The following is a 16,018-nucleotide window of genomic DNA, read 5'->3' as shown; positions in this document are numbered from 1 at the left end:
CCATCACAGTTCTTAATAATAACAAAATAAAAATAAGAAAGGACCAGAATGGGAGGGGGGGTTGGGTGTGACAGGGAGGGTTGGAGAGATGTCATGATGGACAGATGGATCAATATATTGTATAAAGCATGAAACGGTCAAAGAATAAATATTTTATTAAAAGACAGTCTAACTGGATAGACTGGATCTTAAAAGTCAGAAAGGCAAGTGAACACTCTAAACACCCAGTGTCGTGAGATCTCTCATCCTGAGAAAAACACCTTTAAATCAACAACCAGGGGGTCTACACCAATGTGTTTATGGATCAGAGCCTGACCTCACCAAGGGCTCCCAGCCAAGGCAGTCTTGTTGTGGGCAGTTCTGTACAGCTTTATCAATTCTTACACATGAAAGAGAAGATTTAAAGATGCAGGCGAGCATTGGTCATGGTACACACTGCTCACTTGCGGTTCCTATGAGCCATAGTCTACTTTGTGGTACCCTGACCCTGCTGGCTGCACCAACTGCAGCAACTTGTGTTAGATGGCCACCCATTACAGAAGAGATGTCCTGCCAGGAGGATCTGAGAGCTCAGAGGCTTCCCGTGACTTCAAGAGGGCTCTGCAAGGGCTTCCTCTTGACACAGACAAAGAAGAGTGTCTTGGGCATCATCCTACAGAGACCAGCTGGCAGTTCCCTCACGCCAGTTGTTCTAATGGCTGAGGCTGCTACCACCTAGAATGTTGGGGCTGAAAGACTCATGTAGAATCCTTCTAGGAACAATTGTGGTAAGAGAAAGAGTAACATTCAAGAAATTCTCACAAGAATCAACTTCAAAGAGCCACTGTGATCTTTGTAAGCCCCCACAGCTGTGGACTGGCCCTGCTGTGCTCTCCCTTCACTGTCCAGAATCCTCTTGGAGGCTCCCTGGCTTGCCCGATGGCTTTATCTCTTCCAGTCTAGTCTCTGAAGGCCACACAGACAACCTTCACCCACATGTTCCCCTTGCTCAGTCCTTCCTAAGAACATGCTGCTAGGGACATGTTCACTGTCCCTAGCAGGATAGTAGTATCACAAGGGGATTCCTTTGGGATCCATGCCAGGCTTCCATGAGAGTCACATGACCAGTATCTGATTCAGCCATTCTGAAAGATCTCACCAGTAGACCTCAGCTCTGGAAGCAGCACAGAGCATCTTACCCAACAGGAGAGACTCTAACCTGGGAGCATGAGAGATCACCTTTTTAAATTGTCACTAGGGCCAAGGACAGCATCAGTATGCCATTCAGGAAAGACGGAATAGTACAAAGAACGCAAAGGGAGCCGGGGAGAAATTTAGAGTTGAAGATCCCAAGGGGAGCTGCCATCTGTGACGGTCATGTTTTTAATTCTCTTCCTGTGGCTGTGATTAAAAAATGCAGCATAGGGGAGGAAAGGTTTATTTTAGCCCATAATTTCAGGTTGCAGCCCATCCTTTTGGGCAAGTCTCCAAAGGTTTTTGACAGCTGGTCACATCACATTCCAAGATCAGAGAGAAATGGATGCATCTGTGTTGCTTGCTTTCTTGTTTGTAGTCCAGTTTTCTCCTCTCTCATACAGTTTAGGATCCCTGCCTAGGGAATGGTACTGCTCACAGTGGGCTGAGTTTTTTCTTATCGATTAACAACTCATGGGCCAGTCTGTAGGCAAAACTAATCTAGATAATTCCTCCTTCAGACTCTCTTCCCAAATTTAATCTTCCCAAATTTATTCAGGTTGACAGTTAAAACTAGCCAGTACAGTGGTGGGCTCTGCAGGTCTGATTTTCCCATTCTGCATCCTGTTTGCTCTGACCAGTGACTTAGATAGCCCAGAGTCCTTTACTTCAAGGTTGTGCTCACTATTTAAAAACCGAAGTTAGATTGGGAGATATGTATTTCCCAGGCAGAAAGGCACAAACTTCCCAGCAAAGCTTCCCTAGGAAGAAAGGGGTCCGGCCTGGGCTCCATGAGCATGCACAGACATTGACAGAGTCTCCACGATCTTGGATGACCCTCTGTAGGAAAGTGTCATCTACCTGGCTGGTGGCTCTTCTGGATGCTTGTTCCTACTGTTACTGAGCAGACCACAGCATTGGGGGATAGAAGAAACTGCAAGTTGTGCAAAGCCCCAAAAACGTGGAAGTACCTACCCCGCAATACCTCAGAATATGACTATTGGGAAACAAGGTCTTAAGGGGTGAAAAATGAGCCATAAGGTCTCCAAGGTGGTGCCAATCCAGTTGAACTGGGTCCATTTGGACACAATCAGATGCCAGAGCGCATAGAGGAGATTCAGGAAAATATGACCCTGTAGCTATGGTGACTAGTCTCAACCACTAGCCAAGGATTTCCAAAGGTTTCTGTTGATCACTAGGAGTCCCAGGAGAGAAGGGTAGGTGCTTCCAGGAAGGCATACCTGTGAAAACTTCACCTGTGTCCTCAAGCATTGGGAGTAGTACATTTCTGCTGCCTTAAGCTGCCCAGTCTCTGGCATCTTGTTATAACCTTCACAATGTTTCTAAAGACTGGATTGGTGGGAGTCTATCCCCAAACAGGTGTGTCTTGGAACGTGGTACAACCACTGGAGAGATGCAGGCGGCCCCAAAGAGAGCAACACTATAGTGAAAAGGACAACCAGAGGGAAGAGGCTCTGGGGGAAACCAAGGTTGAAGTAAGGGCTTAGGAGCAGTGTCCCTGCCCAGCTGGCCCAGGCTGGTCTCTGTTCTGTCCTCAGTGTGCATGCTGGGGTCTTTGTGGACACCGGGGGATGTGTGTCTGTACAGGAGATACCAGGAAATCTGGGATGCCATCCATCCTAAGCCCTGGCTTCCCTGACTTCCTATCCATCTTGAGCCTTGAGCATGATTACGTCCTCAACCTTAAAAGAAATCAGAACAAGCCCTCCCTGAGGGTGTGAGCAGCCCCGGGACAGATATCCCTTTGAGTCATGTTGGAAAATGAAATCATCCACAAGTCCCGAATTTAAATCGGGGACATCAGCTCCACCCTGCCCCCGACTCTGTTCCTTCCTGTGAGGTGACCTGAGTCAGATGGCCGTGGCATGCCATCTTTAGAAAGGTGTCCATTCCTATGAATACATCTTTCCTCAGCTGATCCGAATGAGAGCATCCTGGCACTCCATTTGGGAAACCGTGGTGAGTAATGACCTGGCCGATGGGAGCAGGGTGTGAGTTCCCCCCTGGCCGAGCACCCAGGCTAGCCTAGGGCTGTCCCATATTCAGTTCTGAGAATCCCCTTTGCAGGTGACCTCAGGCCTGGCTATAAGAGGGTCCCTCTATGTCCTCATCACAACCCCATCTCCCCACAGACATTCCCATCTATCACAATGCTCTCTTCTCCACCAATACCCCATATGTGCCATGCATGCCTCACTCCACCACATGCGCCCCATCGCTACCACACACAGCCTGCTCTTGTCTCTACCACACACTTCTCCACATTCCCACCACTCACACCCCATCTCTGTTGTGTGTGTCTCATCTCCACTACACACATACCCTGCTTCTACCACACACAGCCCTGTACCTGCCCCACTCACCCTGCACCTGCCCCCCACAGCCCTGTACCTGCCCCACACTGACTTGCACCTGCCTCTTACAGCCCTTCACCTGTGTTCCACACAGCCCTATACCTGCCCCTCAATGCCCTGCACCTGCCCCACAGCCCTGAACCTGTCCCACTCACCCTGCACCTGCCTCACACAGTCCTGCACCTGCCCCACTCAAATCTAGTGATTCAACTCTGCAGCTTCCTCTGCCAATTTCTGCTGATGAATTCTATGGTTCATCTGAAAGGAGGGAACTAACTCTTTGTGCAAACACACCACAAAAGAATCCTGAAACCCGTTTGTAGCAAGAACTTTAAACTCATTTGTGAATCTTTTCATCAAATGCAAACATCAGTAGCTCCGAATCATGGAAAGACTGCAAAGAATGCTTCATTCAGGAGGTAGATGCCCAGGAGGCAAGGCTTTTGTTAGCAGCCGAGGTGCAGGAAGACATCTGCTGGGATTTGGAAGGACAAGCTTCAGGAGTGCGTGTGTGTTTGTGTGTGTGTGTGCATATATGCATGCATTGTGAGTGTGCATGTAAGTGTGTGTTTGTGCATGTAAGGACAAGCAAGCTTCAGGAGTGTGTGTGCATGTGTGTGTGTATGTGTGTGTGCATGTGTGTGTGTATGTATGCATGTGTATGTGTTTGTGTGTGCATATATGTACAGTGTGCATGTAAGTGTGTGTTTGTGCATGTAAGGACAAACTTCAGGAGTGTGTGTATATGTCTGTGCATGTGTACATGTGTACATGTGTGTGTGTGTGTATGATACATATGTGTGCTATTGTATGTGCTAGAGAGGATTGTGCATGTGTGTATGCAGCTGTGAGTGCACCTGTATGCAGAGGTTGATGTCGGGTGTCTCTTTCCATCTTGTCTTTTGAGACAAGATCTTTCACTGAACCTGGAGCTCACTGGTTTGGGTCCGGTGGCTAGTCGAGGAACTCCAAGAATCCTCCTGTCTCTGTCTCACCAGGATTGGGACTTCAGGTACACACCACCACACCCAGCTTTTACCTGGGGACTCAAGATCCCTACTCAGGCTCTCACGCTTGCACAGCAGACACTTTACTGACTGTGCACACCGCCCAGTGTCCCTCGGAGCACGCCAGGAGCAAACCCTAAGGCCAAGAGAGGTGGACGATAGGCATAGGGTCAAGACACCAGTTGACTTCCTGGAAACCATTCCCTATGGCTTCCTGGAATGAATAAGGCTGGGGTCTGAAAGGAACAAACAGACGGACGAGTCAGATCCACCTTAGGAGTTACCTCTGAAACTCAAGGTTCTGAACCCCTAAGTTCACAGCTCCGTGGGCGGAGTCTGGGAAGGAAAACAGTCTCCCGTGGGAAGAAGGACTGTTAGCAGACAAAGCCAGCTGGCTCGCCCTTACCATACCACTGTCGATTCTAAGTTCTTTTGGGATCCCCCGTCAAGTTGAGCGAGTGTTAGTTCTGCTAGGCTCTGGGCTCACTTATTTGATCAAATAGCAGATGAGATCTTGCACAGAGGGTGATATTTAGATTAATATTTAAATCAGTTACTTGGAATAATGCCGATGACCTTTTATAATGTGTCTGGGCCTCACCCACTCAGCGGCTGCAAGAGAAAAATAGGTAGGGACCCTTAAAGGGGGAGGGGGGGGCTTCTGGTTCACCTCCAGCTTTTGCCTGGCATGAGCTAGTGAACAGCCATGTCAGCGCCTCCCTGCTGGGGTTGACTCCAAAGTCTGTCTCTCTGTCTCTGTCTCTCTCTGTGTCTCTATGTGTCTCTCTGTGTGTCTGTCTGTCTCTGTATGTGTCCTTGCTGTCTCCCTCCCTCTGTCTTTCTCCCACCCTTTTCTTCCCCCTTTCTTCTATCCCCCTTTCTCCTCCCTCTCTCTTCCTCTGTCCCTCTTCCTCTCTTTCTTTCCCTGTCTCTCTTTCCATCCCTCCCTCCTTTTCTCTCTCTCCCTTTTCCAATCTGTGCCTCTACCCCCCCCCCCTCCATGTATCTTACCCTCCCTCTCCTTTCCCCTCCTTCTCTCCCAAGCTTGCCTCCTCTATCTCTTGGGAGAACCCTGCCTTATATACCTCAGTAAGTGACACCATCTAAGGAGAATTCCACCTTGTCACACTAACTCTGCCGTTAACTAGACAGAGCACTCTGACTCCTAAAATTCTCTCTCTCTCTCTCTCTCTCTCTCTCTCTCTCTCTCTCTCTGTGTGTGTGTGTGTGTGTGTGTGTGTGTGTGTGAGTCCAGCTTCAGATTCCAAATAGGATCACACAGTCTCAGATGACCCAACTCCTGGCTCAGCCAGGAGTTGTGTCCAGTCCCTGTCACAGAAGCTGTGCCTTGTGGGTGCCCAGTCCATTTCTCAGCTTAAAGCTTTATTCTGCAGGTTCCTTGGAGTCTCAGTTCTGTTTTGGAGGGTGACCTTGTTCCAGATCCTTAGGCTGCACTCCGTCCTATTAAATCTCTGACTATGACTAGTTAGAAGGGAGGCAACACAAGGCTTAAATAATTTATCCCATAGCTGGTCCTTCATGGAGATTCATTCTCTAATAAGGAAAACTGACTTGAGAAGCCAGTGTTGATCTGGGGCAGGGGACCAGTCCCATGTGTCCCTCCATTCTCTGAGGCTCTGCCACCATGCTGGGAGAAGCAGCCTGAACTTACTTATTCCAAGATCTTCTCTTCTCTCTAGCTTTGTTTCAGATGTTCTACAACCTGGGTGGAGGTTGGGGAAACCACTCAGCTCTCAGTCTGCAAAAAACAGAGATTTCTTTCCCCAGGCACCAGCTCGATGCGGCTCTTGGGCTGCAGAATGAGACAGCCTGAATTTCTGTGTGGCCCAGACCAGAGGGAGTTCTTACTGGATCCCGTTCGAAAGGAGCAAGGAGAGACCCGAGGGTTCAGTGTGTTTCCATGTTTCTGTTCTAACAACACGCTTGTTTACCATTAGAAGGATTGATTTGCATGGAGACAATTAATGTAATAAGGCATCTACAAACCAGATCTTCCCCCTTTGAATAGCTTCCTCGTGCTTTTGTTCATTTAATTCACCCCCTTCCCAGTGAGCTTTTTGTTTATTGAAGAGGTGAGTTTCAGGAGAACCAAGAGTCCCTGGGTATGATGACTGCCCCCCCCCCATGTGAGTCACTCCCCTGGCTCAGGACACTGTGCGAGTCAGAAGGATTTCTCCTCCCCTGGCCAGGAATGGCCCCTGAGAGCTATGGGGGAGCAGAGTCTCCCCTGGAGTAGAGAATTTGTCTCCCCCAGCACCTGTTGCTTACAGGATAGGAGACGCTGGAAACCGACACTTCCCACAAACGGCTGGCCTGAGACTACACCCCAGGACCTCATCCTTCAAAGGTCAGTCCCTGAACAAGTGTAGTTAGTGTCAGTGGTTGTGGAAGTGACACTTCCAGTCTAAGCATCAGTACGTATTCCACCGTCTCAGGTGACAGAGAACTTAGATGGTCGTGGCAAAGCCTTCAGTCACCGAGTTTCTCCTCGCTCTGAGACTGACCAGAGGCTCCCATTTGCCCTGGGTTCTTCGTGAAGATGGAGGAAAGGGCAGAGAATTAGTAGGTATCTATCCCTCTGCACCAGTCTGTTCTCTGCCATTCCCCAAAGGCCACCACTCTGGAAAGCTCTCTTCCTGCGAACAGCAGCTGACATGGCTCCTGGTGAGTCCTGGGACTCGAAAGGGAGGGCTGGAGGCTTTTTACAGTGGGTGAGGATGTGGGATGACAAATTTAGGTCACCATTTAGGCCAATGAGAATGGCTATACCCATTGATAATGGCAATCACGTGGATCACAGATTGAAAGACAGACAAGCAGTCTATGTGTACAGGGCATGGAAGCAGAGGGGAGGGTGTGGCTTCCAGAGGTTGTCAGAGCAGGGGAGGGGTTTGTAGAGACAGGTTAGTTAGTGGGTGTGAAGCCCCAGCTGCTGGCTTGGAGAGTAAGCCCCGGTGTTCTACAACGGAGAAGTATGTATCCTCAATGATGTCATACAGTTTAAATAAAAACAGCCACGGGTTTCAAAAGCTCTCGGCCTGAAGTGTTGGAGGAGACAGAGTCTGAACACTGCTGAGCTGAGCATCGCCAGGGGCACAGCACACACCAGAAACCACCCTGTGCATGCCACCCCAAATGCATGCAATGATGATTGTCAATTAAAGGTAACGGATCAAAGGGGCTGGAGAGGTAGTTCAGTCAGCTTGAGAAGCTTGCTGCTTATACTTTAGCTTTTATTTTTAATTTGACACAGACCAGAGTAGTCTGGAAAGGGGGATTGTCAACAAAGAAAATTGTCTAGATCAGCTTGATCCGTGGGCATGCCTGTGGGAGATTATCTTGACTGGTGATTGATGTGGTAGAGAGCAGCCCACTGTGGGTGGCACCATGCCTACACAGATGATATGATACTGTTTAAGGAAGCTAGCTGAACCTCAGTCAGAGGAGAGAGCCTGTAAGCAGTGTTCAGCCATGGCTCCGGCCTCTAGGTTCCTGTCACGACTGCTCTCAATGATAGGCTGTCACCTAAACGTATAAGCCAAACCCTTCCCTCCCCATCACAGCCACAGAAAGGAAACCCAAATCCCTGTTCTTTCAGGGGACTTGAGCTAAGTTTCCAGCATCTGTATCAGGTGACTCACAACCACCAGGGGATCTGACTCCCTCTCCCAACTTCCACAGGTACACACACACACACACACACACACACACACACACTCCAACCCCCAAATAGAAAATAAAAGTAATCTTTAACAAAGAAAGAAGTCGAAGAGGAAGCTGGCGTTGAGTGTTTCCGTACGTCTGCCCTGAGACTTTGGAGGCAGCTCGAAGGTTTTCAGCATAAGGGTAAGCCTGTCCCATCCTGTGACTGGGGCTGACATAGCATTGCTGATCTCTCTGACTTACTTGCTGCTGACAGAATCCAGAATCATTAGGGACACTAGTGAACGGTGGCTGCAAAGTCCAGGCTGCTGTCCCTCAGAGAGCCTGGAAGCTCACCAGGGCCCTGTGCTTCTGTAAAGCAGACATGGGCTGTTGGCTCTTGCTCCAATTGTCATGAAACCCAGTCCTTAAGTTCTGCACAGGTTCTTGTCCCATCCCACCCCCTACCCTGGGTTCAGCTCCCAAAGTGAAATGAAGTGACTCTAGGCTCCACCAGTCCTCTGCATGGGGATTTGATGATTCATGACAAGATAACAGAGCCAGTTGTCTAGGAGCCACAATCACACTTTCAGAAATTCTCCCTGAAGACGTCTTAGAAATAAATATATACAGACCACTCCATTACTGGGATGTTTATGATTAAACACATCAGATATACCTAACATTTCCTTACAGAATGAGTTGGCTACACCATGACATCCACATGAGATGGGGCTGGCACAGCTTCAGTCAGAGGATATGACCGTTTCCTGTGGACCAATGTGGAAAGATTTCCAGGCTCCATAGTTATGTGTGAGATACACACACGCACACCACACACATGCACACGCACACGCACTCACAGAAGAATGGAGGGAGAAGACACCCATTATGCAGTGCTTGATAGAGTCCTGTCTGGGAAGAGCAGCGTTCACTGGGCGCTCAGGACAAAGCTCACTTTAAACGTAGGTGTTGAGGCATAGCCGCTGTATTGAAGCTGCAAGTCTGATGGTAAGCATCAGGAGGTTGTATTCTGTCCCTCGGGTGCTGGTATGCCTGGCTTCACTCTCATGCTCAAGGTTTCTTTGCATCTGACTAGGAACTGAGTGCTGGCTGTGAAGGTCAATGTTTGCTGGACCTGGCTCCAGACGAGAGCACGGCACGGCTGGATGGGAGCACGGCACGGCTGGATGGGAGCACGGCACGGCTGGATTGTGCTGCAAGTCCCAACTTCCTGCTGGTTCCATTCAGGATTCTACAGACTCAGTACAAGCTGGCTCTTTCTCCACATAGATCTGCGGTCCAGCGGAGTCTTGGATGCTGGACATCGGCTCGGCTCCCAGACATCCATGGGCTCCCAGGGAAGCCACAAAGATTCTGCTGTGCGTTGAATGGCCAGGCAGGGATGGCGATTAGGTTAGGGTTGCTGAATTCACTTCTACCAAGGGCAGGTTGGTGGAGACATCCAATGTCAAGGCCCGTTGAACAGGCTGATGGTAGAGACTGAAAATCTCCAGTGGGAGAGAAGACCATGCCCCCCCACCCCCAGTCTGCAGTCTGTGAGAGAGGAAGTGCTCACTCAGCCCCGCCCCAAGTGGACTGTTCACTGTGGCTCCAAAACCTTCTATAACCTAGAGCTGGTTCACACTCCCCGGTGGACATGTCAGCACAGTAACTTGCCCTTGAGGCTTGAGTCACAGGTAACACACGCTGTCCATACGGCTTGCAATGAGCCATGGGAGGCACACACACAACCATGAGGTTGTGAACCCAGCTACAAGAGGCCCACACACCTCTGTTCCTTCACACCAAGCTTTCTCTAAGGCTCAGCTTTCCAAAGTTCGGAAACGGTAGCTAGGCCGCTGCCTAAAGGCCATGCTGCCTGTCTTTCTTTCATGCTTCTCAGATGGAGGGGAACGTTTCCAAAGGCCTTTGGAAGGGAGCAGGCCTGGAATGGGGTGCAGAGGGGGATGGGAGATCCAAGAACTCTAAGCTCCCTCTTTCTTCATTCAGACAAAGCAAGGACAGAGGGAGGCTGTGCAATATGATTAAATTGTTGCCAACCAAAGTCACCTTGGCTTGTCAGGCCCCACGAAGGCCAGCCTTCAGGCAAGCAATAAAGCCAGTGTCTGCACGGGGCCCAGTTCAGGGATCTGCAACAATGAAGGTGATGGATGATGGTGCTCAGGGACAAGGGACACCGCCAGAGGGACAGGGAGGGAGTTGAGTTTCTCAAGGAGGCACAGGGGCAATCTGGGAGGTCCTGGATCTGAAGCCCCAGCGAGCTTTTTGGGAGGTAGAAAAGAGCCCAGTGGGGGTCTCAGTAGATGTCTCTTCCTTTCTTTCTTTTAAAATTATATTTATTTTTAAGCCTCTCTCTCTCTCTCTCTCTCTCTCTCTCTCTCTCTCTCTCTCTCTCTCTGTGTGTGTGTGTGTGTGTGTGTGTGTGTGTGTGTGTGTGCAGTGACCTCAGAGGTCACAAGAGGGTGTTGGGCTCCCTGAATTTGGAGTAACAGTTGTGAGCAGGCACATGGGTGCTGGGAATTGGATTCAGGTCCTCTGCAAGAACAGCAAGTGTTCTTAACCATTGAGCCACCTTTCTAGCCCCAAAGAGATGCCATTTTCCTATCCTGGATGCTTGCCCTGAACAGGCCTGGCAGTGCCCTTAGCCCTATCATTTGCCCTTCCAGGGTTCATTCTTTTTTTTGTTTTGTTTTGTTTTGTTTTGTTTTTCAAGACAGGGCTTCTCTGTACAGACCTAGCTGTCCTGGAACTCACTTTGTAGACCAGGCTGGCCTCAAACTCAGAAATCTGCCTGCCTCTACCTCCTGAGTGCTGGGATTAAAAGCGTGTGCCACCATGCCCGGCTCCAGGGTTCATTCTTATGGGTAGCCCCACTTGTTAACCCTAGGATCCCCTTGAGTGCAGGTTGCCAAACTGAGTCTCAGGGAGGACTCTTAGAGGCAAGGAAACTGCAGTTCTACGGAGAAACCCCAACAGGAAAGGACACAGGGATGGGAATTCTGGGAAACTCAGGCTGCTGCCTACAGTGCCAGAGAGAAACTGGGACGACCAGAAGGCCTGAAGGCCTCTGTCCCCACTGTGAAACAGGCTCAGTAAATGCTTTACGTACTCTTTAAAACAGTGATGTCCCATACAAGGTCACCCTAGGTGAGCTAGTCCCAGTGCTCACAGGGCCTGTAAAAAACCTCCTATGGTGTTTGCTTTGCAGACAGAGGCCACAGGACCCTCTCCCACCTCTGCAGGGACCTCAGTCCTGTCACCTTTCTTCTCACGGCTTTAGATGGTGAGTCTGCTCTCCTAGCTGTCTGTAAAGGTGTTCTCCAGAGCTTTGAGAACAGAACAGAACAGAAGGAATAACTGTTAAACTCCTGGCTATCTTTCCATCTGCCAGGGTTGCAAGGCACAAACCCCCTCCATCCTGGGTAGATGTTGGTAGGAAAGAGGTCTGATAGCAACTTGGAGAATAGAGGTCCCACACCAGCGTCTGAGCTCTGGACTTAGTAGCCAATCAGACACTGTACCTGTTCTTTCTCTCTTCCAGCAGCACATATCCAAGGAAAGCCACATAAGGCACGTTGAGAGGGTGCGGCTCTGAACGCCAAGTTGAAAAATGCAGAGCAGCCCACGTGAGTTGCTGGTCAGTCTAGGCAGCAGCTGCACATGGCCATCTGCAGGAGTTTCCCAGATGGCGTCTTTGCGCTAACATCAAATCCAAATGACGCCAGAGCATGCACTCGCCGGCTTTTATTAGCACACGTATCTGCGAGCTATTTTTAAAAATCACCTTCAAGCTCACAAATCTCCGGCAGTACAGCTGATACTTCTGTTTATGGAAAATCTAGTATCCAGAGGGAAGTTCGTAAAATTCTCTTCCCATGAAGCTGACAGTCTCATTTTGACCGACTAAGATCCGGTGGAAAGTTGCACATGCTGAGCGCTGGGCCCGTGCAACTCCTGGTGAATCTGTTCATGAGAAATGGAGCCTAGACAACCACGTGACTTTTAAAGAAACTAGGAGTGACCTGTCACGTGTCTGGTCTCCCCTGAGGAAGGTGACAGGCCCTCTGGAGGGGTGGAGCCTCTGGGATGGCTCTGTTCATCCCAGCAGAAGATGAGCACTGGGAAGCAGAAGCTAAGCTGAAACCTTAGGGGAAAGGGAGACGGGTCCTTTTAGAAAAAAAAAAATCACTGTAAATGACCTTATGGCTGGAATGGGCAAGTGTGATTGCTTCTAGCCTGCCAGGTAGCTTGGGCTTCTTTGTAATTACAATTTCTTGAAGCTGGCTCCCCCATTGACATGCACAAATGTGAGCGTGCCCCCCTCCCCACCCACTCCCATTCTTTGAAAGAATAGCAGTCTCTGAGACTTGCAGGGATCCAAGCTGGGAAATCCACTCTGGAGGAGTTGGGTATTACAAGGCGTGTTTCCTGAGAATCACGTATGAGTTAGGGCACCATCCTTCCCTGGAAAGCTGGGAACATAGTCCCTGTGTGCTGTGTGCTGTGTGCTGATGAAGACAGCAGAGCTGCTCCACCAGTGAGCTGTGAGCTGCAGGGCTGGCCAGGATTTGGGTCTCTGCAGGGGCATTACCAGTCAACATTGAGATCCAAGGGCTGAGTGACATTGGATAAAGTACCTCGTACTTAGCTCCACGTCACCGGCAGCATAGAGGTGACTAGGATTTTATTCCAGAGCTGACTCTTTGTCCACTGTGACACCTATGATGATGTGACAGTTCTTGCCCTTCGATGTCCTGCTAAAACACCTTGCATTGTCTGATCAAGTGCATAACCGTCAAGGGCCCCTGTTGGGGACTAATTTTAGGCATCAGGTAAGATGAATGAGAAACATGAGTAATTCCTGCCTTCCAGGGGCAGAAGCAGAAGGATCTCTGTGAGTTTGAGGCCAGCCTGGTCTACTTAGAAGTAGTTTCAAGAAAGAACAGGAGTGCAGGGGTGGGAGTGGGGGGCAGAGAGACGTCTAGAAAAGCATCATTTTCAAGCGTGTCTCTGACGTTTCCAGAAGAGGTTGGTGTAAGAGGGTGAGTTGAACCAGGTGCAGAAAACCTGCCTTCCGTGTGGGAGAGACCATCCAGGTCAGAGGACCTGAGAGGACAGGTGCAGAAAGCAAGCCAAACTGATCTGCACCCTGGACGCTGAACCTTCAGGCTCTCTGGCCCTAGGACTGCAAGTCTCATCTCTCTCTCTCTCTCTTTTTTTTTTTTTTTTTTTTTTTTTTTTTTTTTTTTTTTCTTTGCATTCTAAGGCTTCCGGCTTCAGTCTGTGANTTTTTTGCATTCTAAGGCTTCCGGCTTCAGTCTGTGAGTTGCAACGTTGTTTCCCCTGGACTGAAAGCCCTCAGACAACGTTTCCAACCCCCAAAGGTCAGCAGCCTGCAAAAGGCCTTCGGGAGACCTTCATCGGCTGCCACACAGTCACTTCGCTGGCGAACTTACTCTTCTCTGCCTACATCAGTTCTATTGGCTCTGTCTCAGGAGAGTCCTACAGACCCAGTAACCACAGCCATCTTGCAACAGGTTGCCAGTTTGTTAGTGTGCTGTGGAAGGCAAGAGGGGCTGGGAATAGGCCAGGATAGGTTCCTAGGCACACTTTAACCTTAGGAAGGAAACAGAATCCAGTCCTGCAGGCCACCTTACAAACACACTCTAAACCTCTTCCTCATCTGCTACTCAGTCTGTGCCAAACCCGACTGGGATGCAAGAGGCATCCAGACGGGGAGAGGAGAGTGAGTGTGTGAAGGATTTTTAGAAGCTTCAAGAAAACCAGCAGGTGTCCAAACTCATAACTGCAAAATCAAAGCGGCGGCTCCCAGCTCCAACACGCCAGTTGTCACAATCACTTGAGATAGCAGGGATGAAACTCATAGTGTCGCTGCAAATCGTATTTGTTCTGTCGTTAGCCAGAGTGGTGTCATCTGTGAACAGAAGCTCCTTAGCAGAGGGGGAGCAGGGCTGGGCAGGCACGCTCCTTCCCGTTGTCTTTATCATAACTGAAGAAGTAAGACCGACATCAGAGAAGCACATGTAGCCGACACCGGAGAAGCTACAGAGTGTGTGGGAGGGGTGGTCTCGTGTGAGCCTCGCCTAGCATCTTCAACTGACTGACAGACACCAGAAGAGCTACAGAGTGCGTGGGAGGGGTGGTCCTATGTGAGCCTCACCTAGCATCTTCAACTGACCCAAGGACATCGGAGGAGCTACAGAGTGCATGGGAAGGGTGGTCCTGTGTGAGCCTTGCCTAATAACTGCAAAAAACCTTCCTAGCACCATCAACCACTGCAGCCAGAGACAGATCGTGCCACTCAAAGGACAGTCAAGCAGATACACAGTGTGAGAAGAATGTTTGCTCCTGGCATGAGCTCTATCTGCTAGCAGAAGAATAACACTCCTGAAATTGGACAAAATCGTCAGATCAACTTCTGGTATGTCTAGACATTGACTGAGGTTTGGGAGCCATGGTTCCTCTGAGCCCTGTTTTTCTTTCCTGTGAAAGATGCTGAGGGCTACAGATCTTGCAAAGTTGTAGGAAGAACTGGGTGGGAACCTCTCTAGACAAGTCAGCATCTTTATCCCAAACATATAGATGACCAAGATAAGGAATTGGGTGGTATGAACCATGCTCTGTGATATGCCAAGGCTTATTCCCACTTAGCATGGGTGAGGGGAGAGCAGTGATCCCCAGAGAGCTCTGGTTTTTAATCTTTTGTTTGCCAGGTAAAGCTTTGGCTGCACTGTGTTATCCTCCTGAAGATCAGCTGATGTTGGCCCATTGGCGACGTTGGCCCATTGGCGATGTTGTCAACAGGCTGCCAGTTTGCTGTAGGGAAGCATCATGGGAGGACATGTACTGCTGTGTGCTGTTTGCCGAAGCCCATCCCCACTAGCCCGATACTTCATGAGGGTGAAGGTTTTTGTTGAGCCTGAGAGTCTGGGGTCAGGCACCAGAAGGTCCAGTCCTCTGGTAAGAGTTTTCTCTCTGTGCTTTTACTTCACAGCTCTAAGCACAAAGCAGAGACTCTCCTTGCTGTGACAAAGGGGACATGGGGAACAAACCTGTTCCATGAGGTCTCTTATTGCAGCAACGACCCACCCATGAGCTTATGGCCTGAAACACCCGCTGTAGCCCTCACCTCCCAGCACTGAGCCCTTGATTCACACCACAGCACTATGTGTAAGAAGGAGAATTTGGCTAAATCTAGAAAACTCCAACATGCATACCTGGAGACCAGATAAAGCCAGTCACAGCCCAGTGCCACCTTGAGCAGGGGTTCAGCAGTTGGAGAAGGGGTAAGGAGACCTTTCAATACCTCCAGAGCAGTATCCACAGCAATGGTGCGAACCACCAGATGGTGTGTAGAGACAGAAATTGTTGTGACACAGTATAAGATAAAATGATGCACATATTTGTGTATGTAGATGGATGGATGGACAGACAGACAGACACACTCATACTCTTGATAAAACTAAAAGTTTTCATATTTTCCTTAATTGTGCTTTTAGTGGTGATACTATCTCTGAGGGATTTTCTTTCTTTTTTTTCATAGTATAAGTCATAGTATAAATGTTTAATGTTGTTTCTAGTCATACTTTTGAACAGCTTAACTTTTTTCTTTTTAATTATTTTATTAGATAGTTTCTTCATTTACATTTCAAATGCTATCCTGAATGTCCCCTATACCCTCCCCCCACCCTGCNCCCCTACCCACCCACTCCCACTTCTTGGCCCTAGAGTTCCCCTGTATGGGGCATATAAAGT

The sequence above is a fragment of the Mus pahari genome, chromosome 6, assembly GCF_900095145.1.
Source record: "Mus pahari chromosome 6, PAHARI_EIJ_v1.1, whole genome shotgun sequence".
Taxonomy (NCBI): Eukaryota; Metazoa; Chordata; class Mammalia; order Rodentia; family Muridae; genus Mus; species Mus pahari.
The sequence above is the reverse complement of the archived record's forward strand: the minus strand, read 5'-3'. Positions refer to the sequence as shown.